The 12433-nt window shown below is 45.7% G+C and overlaps 1 protein-coding gene across 4 annotated transcripts in view; it reads right to left on the reverse strand.

The window, feature by feature from the left end:
* Positions 1-12433, reverse strand: part of LOC131033541 (THO complex subunit 6) — a 221389-nt gene that overhangs the window by 6768 nt on the left and 202188 nt on the right. The window lies entirely within an intron of this gene.

Raw genomic sequence — 12433 nt, forward strand, 5'->3', positions numbered from 1 at the left:
CCAATGTTTCATGAGGACACATTCCCTGGGAATTTCCACCCATTGCTGTTACAGGAATATTTTGGGGACATGGGGATGGGTATAAAATATCCCCTACAGAGAGAAAGAAAAGAAAAAGTAAAAATATCGATATTTATAAGATTGTAGCAAAATCCATAGCAAACTGAATGAAGAAATTGCTGCCACAAATCATCTCAGAAGGGCAGTGTGGATTCAAACTGAGAAAATAAATTACAAAAGGTATAATTATTGCACATGAAGCCATTCACTCAATTAGAAAGTGCAAGAAAGAGAGAATGATAACCAACCTGGACATTCAGAAAGCAAATGAACAGGTGAATAGAGAGTTACTAATAAGAATGTTGGAGAGACTGGGTTTCAAGAAAGAATGGTGCAATTGGATCTGTAGCTGCATGTGCACAATCAGATTCTCTGTTTTGGTCAACGGTAGCCCTTTGATTTTTTTCAATCATCCAACGGGCTAAGGTAGGGAGGTCCTCTTTCCCCATTCCTATTTGTCATAATGGAAAAGGCTCTAAATCGCCTAATTATGAAGCGGAAGAAATCACGGATTTGAATGGAGTAAGAGTATGACCAAATGTGGAACTCATCACACATCATCAATTTGCAGATGATACACATCTCTTTGCAGTTGCCATCAAAAAGGAGGCAAGAAGAATGAAGCACACCTTCGAGAAATACTGCCATGCCTTTGGATAGAAGGTAAACTGGAATATATCAGAGATCTTGTTTTTCAATACAAAGATTAGAAAACAAAAAGAAATAGTAGCAATTTTGGGTTTTAAAATTCATAAGCTTCTGGGGAAATATTTGGGAGTGCCCTTATTTTCCGGAGCATATACAGCTAGACTATGGGAAATATTGTCATTTTATGACACCTTTGGTCCATCCGTGAGAACCGATCAGAGATATGTTCCATGGACCAGCGCTGCCCCAGTTGATCAAGGAGAAAACCAATGGAGGCATGAAGACTTTAAGTGTCGTCTTGTCAGAAGGAAAAGTTCATAAGTCCCCTTCCCGAGAACCTCGAGGTTCCCAAGTTCCTAAGTCTTCTCTTCCCCAAAACTCCGAAGTTCCCAAGTTCCTAAGTCCTCTTCCTCGGAACTCTAGAACCCCGAGATTCCCAAGTTCATAAGTCTTCCCTTCCTTGGAACTCCGGAACCTCGAAATTCCCAAGTTCCTAAGTCCTCTTCCCCAGAACTCTGGAACCCCGAGGTTCCCAAATTCCTAAGTCTTCTCTTCCTCAGAACTCCAGAGCCCCGAAGTTCCCAAGTTCCTAAGTCCTCTTCCCCAAAACTCCGGAACCCCGAAGTTCCCAAGTTCCTAAGTCTTCTCTTCCCCGGAACTCCGTAACTCCGGAACCCCAAAGTTCCCAACTTCCGACTTCCGACGGCTTGCAACACTTCCAGATGGCGTGATCAACACTCAAAGCTCTTCATGCTCCACCAACTCTTGCAACTTGTACACTTTCTTTCGTGGAGCTACAGGGGTGCATTTAATGATTTTGCAGGATTTCCATCAAGTGGAGTACAAGGCCACGCTTATTTATGGTTACTTGTTGACCTTCATGTCATGTCTGCATGCTCTGACTTTGGAATGTCAGGCAATTCACCTTCTAGAAGTACTTTTCTTCTTGGGATTGCCTTGTCAAGGTATGGTCGGGTTGCTTGCATGTACACCATGTCAGGTGCATGCACTTCCCTGCATTCCCTGACTGGCATTCCTCTACACACACAAGGGTCAAGGCTTCTCTTCCTTGACCAATGGTCTCTCCTCTGCAACCGGTTTTCTATATAAAGGTTGTAAAGCCTCATTGTAAAGGGTTCTCTCCTTGCTGGCTTGAGCTTTTCTATGCTCTTTCACTTCTCTTGAAGACTTGTATTTATCTTGCATTTATGCAATTGTAAGTTTGGCCATTGGCCTTATAATGAATTGAAATCATCATTCTTGCCTTCAACTTATGCATGTTGTGTATGTGTTCTTACCTTCATTGTAAGTGTATGTTTGTGGCTTTCTTTCACAAATATGTTGTGTTAACCTGTTTCTGGATGTGACTTGGGGAAACCTTCTCCCCTTTTGACATTCAGCAAGTTTTAACCTCCATACATGCATTGAGGTCATTCATGCAACTGAAGTTTGTGCATCTCCTGGGTATTTCAGTTGATTCTCTGTGCCATTTCGAGTGGGGAGAGAAACATCTATTACCTTGGTGCATCACCTCCTTTCATTTTAAGCACTTCTCTCTTCCCTTTTCCTCTGCAAGCTGTTAGGATAGGTTCATAAGTATAATTTGGAGCGTTGAGTTGGTTCAGTACCTACACCTGGATTGAGAAAGAAGCCAACCTTCTCTGGAGATTCAATCCCCTTGCGCAAGGTCCCACACTTCGGGGTTGTTTCCATGTTTCACAAGGTTCTTAAGTTGGTAGCTCAGCAAGGGTGTAAACTTTTGTGACAACAGTTTTTGGCACACTCGGTGGGACAAGTTCATCAAGTTGAAGATTGGTGTGTTCTTCAATACACTTAGCCTTTAAGAGGCACGTTTCAAGCAACTGTCAACTCTGTAGTTCAATCAATAGGTGACCTTGCTGGTATGTGTCCAGCTCTCTAATTAGAGCAGACCTGTTACTCTTATTTGCAACATCTTTTAAATAGGCTTTGGCCTTCTGTATGCTATTGTCATGGAAAGACATTATGAGCAACGCCCTTTTCCCCCTCCATTTCATGAATATGCAAGTTATTATCCACCTCCTTGCCAACAACATCAAACTAGGACTGCTCCTAGTTTCGACCCAAGCAGCGCCACTTCAATAGTAGGTGGGTACTTTCCTAGTGTTTACCACCCACCCACCCCTGCTCAACCTTCTTGGCATCCATCATATGTTTATCAACAACCCCAAGATGGCTCTTTTATTCCCATTCAACATCCACATCCTCACAGCTAGCATCAAAATGGGAAAAGTTCAGAAGACCTCAGCATCAAAAGTATAATGCAAAGCTTCTAGGACCAATTCAAGGCCATCGACCTAGAGCAAGAGAGCTACCTATGACAGGCGCAACTTGCTAATCAACCCCAACTCCAGCAACAACATGAAGAGGCACAAAAACAACAACATGAGAAGTTCCTCGCAGAGCAGGTTGTTCTCCGTGAGGAACAAATTAGACAATTAGCAACTCAAGAGAGGCAGCTCATGCAGGAAGAAAGGTCTGCCCCTAAGGTGCCCATGTTTGAAATTCCAAGTTTCAGATAAGGGGCACCCTCTAAGCCTTCGATTGAGCCTCCAAGATTCAACATCCCAAAATTTGGAGGCTCCCAATCCACTATCTCACAAAGGCGCCCACCTCAGGGGTCTTTTCCTACGCAAGAAATTCAAACGCCTCAGCTTCCCTTGCAAAAATTTTCACCCACTCAGCCGTCTTGTCTTGATACTATTTCGCTCTTCAAGGGCGGACCTGTCATATGGAGAGTTGATTGCGCCAGTGAGCGGGGGAAGGGGGAGATGTTGCCTGCCATTTGTGAGCTCTCACACACTTGCAAGGATGAAGCATCAGGCTTGTTGCATGAAGTGATTAAAGATAATCACTCTCAGGGAATCTCTATCCAGATGGAGGTCAAGGATATGGAGTTGCAGCATGAGCATGAGATTGAGCTCGAAGTGGAGGAGCATGGGCACATTTTTTTTCTCGAGGATGAAACAGTTGACATGCATAGGGGTGTCTCTAAACCTATGCATAACATCACAATAGAACCTACGTTCCAAAGGGAGGAGCTTCATACTTCTCCCAATAATCATCAAGATTGTTGTGATGTGGGGGCGTTTCCTAGCACGGAGCGAAGCATGGAGGAGATTGATGAAGATCAATTCTGGGATGAGTTGGAAGTTTTTTGCTCATATATCCACATCCGATCATCGTCTCCTCAACTGGAAGAGTACCATGAGCAACAACAGCAAGAGTTTCACACTTCATCAAATGAGTCATCAACGCCAACCCCTGTCAGCCAGTGAGATATCAAGGCAACTAGGCACGATAGTGAGTTCAACATCTTTTGCTTGAACTTGAAATTTTCAAGAGGGTGTCCAATCAAGCATATGGCACGGATTGAGCTCTGTAGGTCGTCCCATGTCATGCTTACCTCTACGCATGAAGTTGAGCATCAAGGAGAGCAAGTTCTTTTCACCCATCCACCTCAAGAGGACAACATTCAAACATGGGCGAACTTCATTGTTCTCAAGCTTTGGGAGGCATTCCAATAACTTGTCGAGTGCCTATCATTTTTCTTTTCCTAGCTGGTTGTCCACAAACATGAAGAGCATCAGAGGCTGGTTAGGAAAGGCAGCTATTTTGATAAGCCAGTCAATGGCTTTGTTTGAATTCCTTTCCATATAAAGCAATGTAAATAGTAGATTAGAGGTTGTATTGCTTTCATAAGTGCTTCTGCATCGGTTGCATTCTCCTTAAAGGGGTGCATGTTTTTTTTCCAACTTCCCTCAAGTGTTGGCACACACATGTTGTTGAGTCCTTCCAGTGACTCAGAGCCCAATGGATACTTAAGGCTTCTGGATTTCATGCTTAGCAGGCAAGCATCCCGCAGAGGTCACCAAAAATGTTGTCATTTTATGACACCCTTGGTCCATCAGTGAGAACCGATCAAAGATATGTTCCATGGACCAGCGTTGCCCCAGTTGATCAAGGAGAAAACCAATGGAGGCGTGAAGTGTTTCAGTGTTGTCTTGTCAAAAGGAAAAGTTCCTAAGTCCTCTTCCCCAGAACTTCGGAACCCCGAGGTTCCCAAGTTCCTAGGTCTTCTCTACCCCAAAACTTTGACACCCAGAAGTTCCCAAGTTCCCAAGTCCTCTTCCCCGAAACTCAAGAACCCGGAAGTTCCCAAGTCCTCTTCCCCGGAATTCCAGAACCCAGAAGTTCCCAAGTTCCTAAGTCCTCTTCCTCGGAACTCCAGAACCCTCAAGTTCCTAAGTCTTCCCTTCCCCAGAACTCCAGAACCCCGAAGTTCCCAATTTCCTAAGTCCTCTTCCCTGGAACTCCGAAACCTCGAAGTTCCCAATTTCCTAAGTCTTCTCTTCCCCAGAACTCCGGAACCCCGAAGTTCCCAAGTTCCTAAGTCCTCTTCCCCAGAACTCCGGAACCCCGAAGTTCCCAAGTTCCTAAGTCTTCTCTTCCCCGGAAATTTGGAACCCCGAATTTCCCACAACTTTCAACGGTTTGCAACACTTCCAAATAGCGTGATCAACATCCAAAGCTATTAATGCTCCACCAACTCTTGCGACTTGTACACTTTCTTTCGTGGAGCTACAGGGGTGCATTTAATGATTTTGCAGGATTTCCATCAAGTGGGGTACAAGGCCATGCTTATTTATGGTTACTTGTTGACCTTCATGTCATGTCTGCATGCCCTGACTTTGGAATGTCAAGCAATCCACCTTCTAGAAGTACTTTTCTTCTTGGGATTGCCTTGTCAAGGTATGGTCAAGTTGCTTGCATGTACACCATGTCAGGTGCATGCGCTTCCCTGCATTCCCTGACTGACATTCCTCTGCACACACAAGGGTCAAGGCTTCTCTTCCTTGACCAATGGTTTCTCCTCTGCGACTAGTTTTCTATATAAAAGCTATTAAGCCTCACTATAAAGGGTTGTCTCCCTGCTGGCTTAAGCTTTCCTATGCTCTTTCACTTCTCTTGAAGACTTGTATTTATCTTGCATTTCTACAATTGTAAGTTTGGCCATTGGCCTTATAATGAATTGAAATCATCATTCTTGCCTTACTTCAACTTATGCATGTTGTGTATGTGTTCTTACCTTCATTGTAAGTGTATGTTTGTGGCTTTCTTTCGCATATATATTGTGTTAATCTGTTTCTGGGTGTTACTTGAGGGAAACCTTCTCCCCTCTTGACATTCAGCAAGTTCTAACCTCCATACATGCGTTGAGGTCATTCATGCAACTGAAGTTTGTGCATCTCTTGGGTATTTCAATTGATTCTTTGTGCCATTTCGAGTGGGGAGAGAAACATCTCTTATATTGGTGCATCATCTCTATTCATTTTAAGCATTTCTCTCTTACCTTTTCCTCTGCAAGTTGTTAGAATAGGTTTAGAAGTATAATTTGGAGTGTTGAGTTGGTTCAGCACCAGGACTTGGATCGAGAAGAAAGTCGGCCTTCTCCGGAGATTCAACCCCCTTGCGCAAGGTCCCACACTTTAGGGTCGTTTCCATGTTTCACAAGGTTGTTGAGTTGGTAGCTCAGCAAGGGTGCAAACGTTTGTGACAATGGGAAACTTTGGCAAAACACTACCTAAACAAATTAGAATCTTGAAAGGGCAAGTGGCTATCTTCGACAGACATAATAACAATGCTTAAATCGGTCATAACAGCTTTGCCAATCTATTTAATGTCCAACTTAAGAATGCAAACTAATATTGTGGACAAACTGGAAAAAAGGATGTGAGATTTCTTTTGGAAAGGAGCAAAAGATAGTAAAACACTAAAATGTATCCTTTAGTGGCATGGGACAAGATTTGTCTCCCAAAGGATGTTGGTGGTGTAGGCTTAGGAACTAGCCATTTTCCAATCAGGCTCTTGGAGCCAAACTGGTTTGGAATATGATTTCAAATCCCTGGGCAAGATGGGCCAAGAATTTTGCAAAACAAATATTTGGATTGCCAAGTCCCCGATTTAATGTTAACCACTATAAATCCTCCCAAGAAACTCACAATATGGAATTTCATGTTGGATAGTAGGAAGTTTATTAAAAACCACTTAAGTGGGATATCCAGGATAGGAGGAAGAATTTTTTTTGGAAAAATTCCTAGTATGGGGAACCAACACTGGCAAAAATCCAAGAACTGTCAGGAATAAGAGATGTCCTTAAGGCATGATGGGGGCAGAAGGTAATAGACTTTGAAATCATGTTTGGAGGATGGGAGAACCAAATGGAAATGGTGTTCTCTTGAAGACTTGAACCTTGATCTAGACCATGTGACCTGCCTGGAAAAAGAGCTAAGCAAGAGGAATATTGTTATACGAAACAAGGGTGACAAGGTGTTGACGTGTCTGAAATCGCATTGCTACAGTTCCATCTGGCCAACGCAGAATAGAATGTACTCGCTGAGTATCCTATCCTCTCTTTAGATAAGGAAATCCCTAATGCTGGTTTTGTTAATCAAAGGGGACGACCTCAAGGTTTTGATTGTCAGGTCTTGACTGCGAGATTACTCAGTGATTGATGTGATTTGCTGGGAACACAAGGGATCTTACGTTTTGCAACAAGGTGGTCTGCTGTGACTCTCAGACTACGAAATAAAATCAAAAAGGGAAGGGTTCAGGAAGCCTAAGGACAAGGATGATAACAGCTGATGCAGCAGGTAGACAGATTTCGATAAACCAGTTCTTGTTTCGCCAGAGATACCCTCACAACTAGACAAAAACGGTGCAAGCTCCAAGGGATGAAAGATTTTCAGACTGGAGACACTCATTTTAGGCACCCAATTCTGGCGCAGCCTAAGATGAACACCTGCAGTTGAACTAATCAGACTAACCGTGCACGGTGACCTACAATCAGCAAACCCCCAATGGTATGAACCAGAAATGCATCAAATACCCCTCCACACGTCACCATTCAAATCCCTGCACTCTAAAATTAACCAGCTGAAGGAAACCATGCAAACAGACTAAAACAAAGAAAACAAACACCATATTTCAATGTTCATATATTTGCTTCAGCTGCCATTACAACAATTTTTGCAGCATCTCTATGCTATGCCTAAAATCTAACCTATTCTAACTCTAAAATCTAACTACAAAATTCTCTTTAACTGTCTAACTATCTAACCCTTTACAAAAGAAAGGCCTCTGCTTTTTATAGTTTTTTACAATATTGAATCAGAGGCTAGGATTGACTACATCCAAGGGTTGCAACTTGCCATCCAAAAGCTGGCAGCCTTAACCCATGCCCATTAAACTCTTAGTCATCTATCCAACTACTATCCCAACTACCTGCCACTGTTTCGATTCAATTTGAGTCTATCTGGTAGTTGGACATAACTGTCCACAAAAATATCCTGCGCGAGACCCACAAGTGTTTGCCCTCTCGGGTAAATGGTTAAATGCAAAAAGTAAATGCACAAAACATAATGGAAATACATTAAATAACCAGTCTCTATATTAATTCAACAGTCCATGTACATCAAGTGCTTATAACATTACATCTGACATGACTAACATGATCATACTTCAAAGAAAAGGTACACAGTATATAATACCCTAAGGGGTACGACACAACCGTCGCGACTCCAACTACCTACCCGTCGGCTAACTAACTAACCGCCGTAACTCATTATTACCGACGACAACATAAACATAATATAACAACATAACATAATGATTATTCCCGTCAACATCATCCCCCCCCAAGAAAAGAAGTCGACTCCGACGACTTAATTCAAAATAGAGATGAACTATAGAAACTACTGACGCCAGTCGGGCCCGGATCTTATACACTTCCTGTGTCCTCGCCTGAAAACCCTTTTCTGCTACCATCCGATGCTCAAGTGCAGATTTCACCAATATTGCTTCCTTTGCCATCACAGTCCTCCTGGGCCTAACCCGAACTTGTCTGCGAAACACGTTTTTCAGTCTCAGCTTCCACCAACTGCTACTCAAATGATACTGTCTCCCTAGCCAATTTGTCCTCGATAGCCACCCGTGCTGCTCTCCCGGCATCCAACTCCTGGGTACGCTGAACTAAGTCTCACGCGACTATTGCCTCCAACCTGGTGGTCAGCTCCTCCCGAGCCCTCTGTGCATCCACCAAGGCAACCTCACGTCCAGCCGAGACATACTCAGAGTTCCTCAAAGCGTACCAGTCATGCCTGGAGGTGGCCACAATCCGCTGGCACAAATGCTAGGAGACACCTCAAATCCTCCATCACACTCCCCAAAGCCAAAAAACTGAACTGAATAACTCCCTGGTGTCATACAACTGCGTGGACCTACAATGCCTTCCCTCAAACTCTGTTTGTTCCCAACCTCCAAATCCGTCTCCCTCTACGGCTTATGGCTTCCCCGCCAATACTTAGCTGCAGGCTTCTTTCTCACAATACGGACCACCACAACACTTCCCGTGGTCTTCTCTAGCTCAACATAAACTGGGGGTCTGGGGGCAACGCCCCCAACGAGGTCGAGGGGCAGCGCCCCTCATGGGGTCTGGGGCAGCGCCCCAATGGGGTCGAGGGGCAGTGCCCCAGTACAGGGCGAGGTCAGCGCCCCCGCCGCCAACACCAATTTACAACCCTCAGAACCATACGAAAGTCCATGGCACGCATCATTTCTATGATATTTTATGATGTCAAAACCCTCTTCTACACTCCAATATTTTCAGTGTCCACGATCCAGATGTCATCGAATCATTTTTCAATCCGTCGTCGTTTTTTTTTTGTTTTTGTTTTTTTTATAGGCACTATAATGTCCCCGATGGCACCCCGGCCATACAACCTCCTTGTACGGTCAACAACAACACTGGCACCTCCAATCGTGCGGTCAACACCCTCCACCGTACGACTGTGTTTGTGCAGGGGCTGCGTTTATGTCTTCGTGCTCCGCGACAGCGGTAGTTTCCACCGCACGGTGGTGGACGTGCTACCATACGATGGTTCCATCGCCGGTGGTCCCACCGTACGATGGTTCCACCACCGGTGTTGCCACCGCACGGTGGTGCTACCATACGGTGGTTCCACCGCCGGTGTTGCCACCGCACGGTGGTGCTACCATACGGTGGTGCTACCGTACGGTGGTTCCACCGTGGCTTTCTTCCTTTTCCTTTTTTTTTTCTTTAATTTTTTTTTTAACTTTATATAACTTTTTCAGCCGTACGGTCAACTATCGTACGGATTCGTACGGCCATACAGTACTCTCTTTTTTGTTTTTGATTTCCTAGTTTAGTTGTCTAGAGAGTCTTCGGCTCGGGTCCCCTATCTCTGGGATCGTCCTTCACCCTTCTCGGTTTGCCTCGCCCGAGAGTCTCCCGTTTTGGTCCTGTGCCTGGCGAGTCGCCTGCCCGGCCTCTCGGGTCCCCTTCCATCCTCTTGGGTCCCCCTCCGGACTCCCGGGTGTTCTTCCGGCCTCTCGGGTCCCCTGCGCGCTTCGCGTGGTAGGGTTTCAATTTGGGCCTATTGGTGGCAAGTTGATTTTCCATGGCCATCCGAAGACCTAGAACCACAAATTCTACAGGGACCACGGTCTCCTTCCCGTACATAAGAAGAAGAAGAATAATAAAGATTTTGAAGACTGCGGTCTTCCACATAGGGTTCCAATCATTGCCAACACTCTTCAGATTATCTACGTCGCCAGGGTTTGGGGCGTCTCCCTTCCAATATTCTTTGTATTCCGGCAGGTACACCTCTGTTGGTTGCTCTGGTTCCTCTACTTCGAGCCTGTAGCTTTGGAACATTTCGTAATCCTCCATTTGCCAATGGAAGAGCCCGTTAAATGAGCATACCTCATCTTCAGAACATCCCTCCAATTCGAGCACCCCTTCACTGTTCGGCTCCATCGCGTTCTTGCCCTTGCTTTCATCGAGACCCCCTTCCCCTTTATTAGAGTCCTCGGAGTCCAAGTCTGAAGAGGCGAGCTCTTCGCCGACATCTTGGGTGTGTAGGTCAATGGTATATTTCCGCCCTCCCTTCTCCATGGAAAGTGTATTTTTCTTCCAGTTGTGGTTTACCCTTGCGTTGATCAACCACGCTCTCCTCAGGATGGCGTCATAGCCTTTCTTCTTCGAGGGAATAACCACGAAATCTAACAAGAATGGTTGCGTACCAATCGTCACTTGTTGGGCCATCAACAGGCCGAGTGGCTTAATGTCGTGTTGGTCCGCTCCCACCAGGTTGAATGTGGGTGGCCACAGGGTGGGCTTCCCCAGCCGCTTCCATGTTTCTTCTGGTAGTACATTCACCCCAGATCCCCCGTCCACAATGGTGTCCTCCAGAATGGTCCCACGGATATCCATTTCTACCACAGCTGGGTGTCTACCACTGCTCACGGCTCGTAACATCGGGTCAGTCGAAGGGATGACGGAAACCCCCACCTGTGGTGTACTCTTCGTAGCGATGGCTGGAACCCCTACCTGTGGTGCACTCGACGATGCGGTGGCAGGAACCCCTACCTGTGGTGCACTCGACGATGCGGTGGCGGGAACCCCTACCCGTGGTATACTCGACGATGCGGTGCTTTACACATTGGTGAGGATGGCAGTCCTCAATTGTGGCATAGAGTCTAGAAGGTCTTTTACCTTTATCGGCACCTCCATCTGCAATATTTGCCCAATGATGTTATTTTCCGCTTCCGTACGGAATGATGTACTCGCCACCTCGTTGTCCCGTCGTTCGGTCATCATCTCACATTCAATATTGGCCTTTGCCTCCCGTAATCTCTCCTTCTCCGTACGGGGGTCGGGATAAGTGGCTTTTTTTGTCTGGGCGCGGGTGATCGCCAGTACTTCTTTCTCACCAGTCTTCTCAGCCTTCTCAATGTTGAGGAGATTAACCCCTGCCCGCGGGCAATTTGCGTCCTCATGGTCGCCTGGCCCACACCAACGGCAGAGGTACTGAGGGGTGGCTTCCTTCGTGCAATCACGGGCGAAGTGCCCCCACTGATTACAGGCCCTACATTGGATAATTGGCCGGCCCTTGGCATCATACTGGATACGGCTTCCGTTATTGTTATTGTTGCTATTCCTTCCGCCGCCGCGTCTGTTGTCCCGGTATCCTCCAGATGATGTCGTTGTGTTAGTATGTTGGCCGGTACCCGCTAGTGCGGATGTTGTGGTCTGCTCCGTGAACAGTACCTGGTTCATTTGCGTACCTCGGGTTTTCATGTTGTATGGGCACTCCTTGGTGGAGTGTCCCATCACTTGGCAAATCTCACAGAATGCCTTCTTTTGGCAAGTACCCTTTGTGTGCCCTTCCTCTTTGCACTCAGTGCACCATATGTCCCCTTCGTTCCGACCAGTGCTTCTCATTATTTTGAATTCCTTTCTCATTTGCTCCATGTCTTTCTGGAGCGCTTGCACCCGTTTGCCAGCCTCGTCGTCACTACTGCTTTCCTGTGAAGAGTCATCGTCCTCGGATGAGGATTTATTACTTTTCTTCTTCTTTGATGTTTTGTGTTCGCTCTCCAAGTCCATTGCCCTATTATAAGCGTCGTCATATGACGTTGGGGGTACAATTTTCATCTTCCTCTGTAGGGAGGATTTCAACCCTTCAACGAACCATCATTTCTTCAATCCATCTGCGGGTTGGCTTTCCATTTTACCCAAGAGTTCTTTCAGCCTCCGACTGTATGCTCGTACTGTCTCCCTGGTACCTTGTTTGGTACTGTATATCTCCGTTACAATTTCATT

The sequence above is a fragment of the Cryptomeria japonica genome, chromosome 1 (genome assembly GCF_030272615.1).
Source record: "Cryptomeria japonica chromosome 1, Sugi_1.0, whole genome shotgun sequence".
Classification (NCBI taxonomy): Eukaryota; Viridiplantae; Streptophyta; class Pinopsida; order Cupressales; family Cupressaceae; genus Cryptomeria; species Cryptomeria japonica.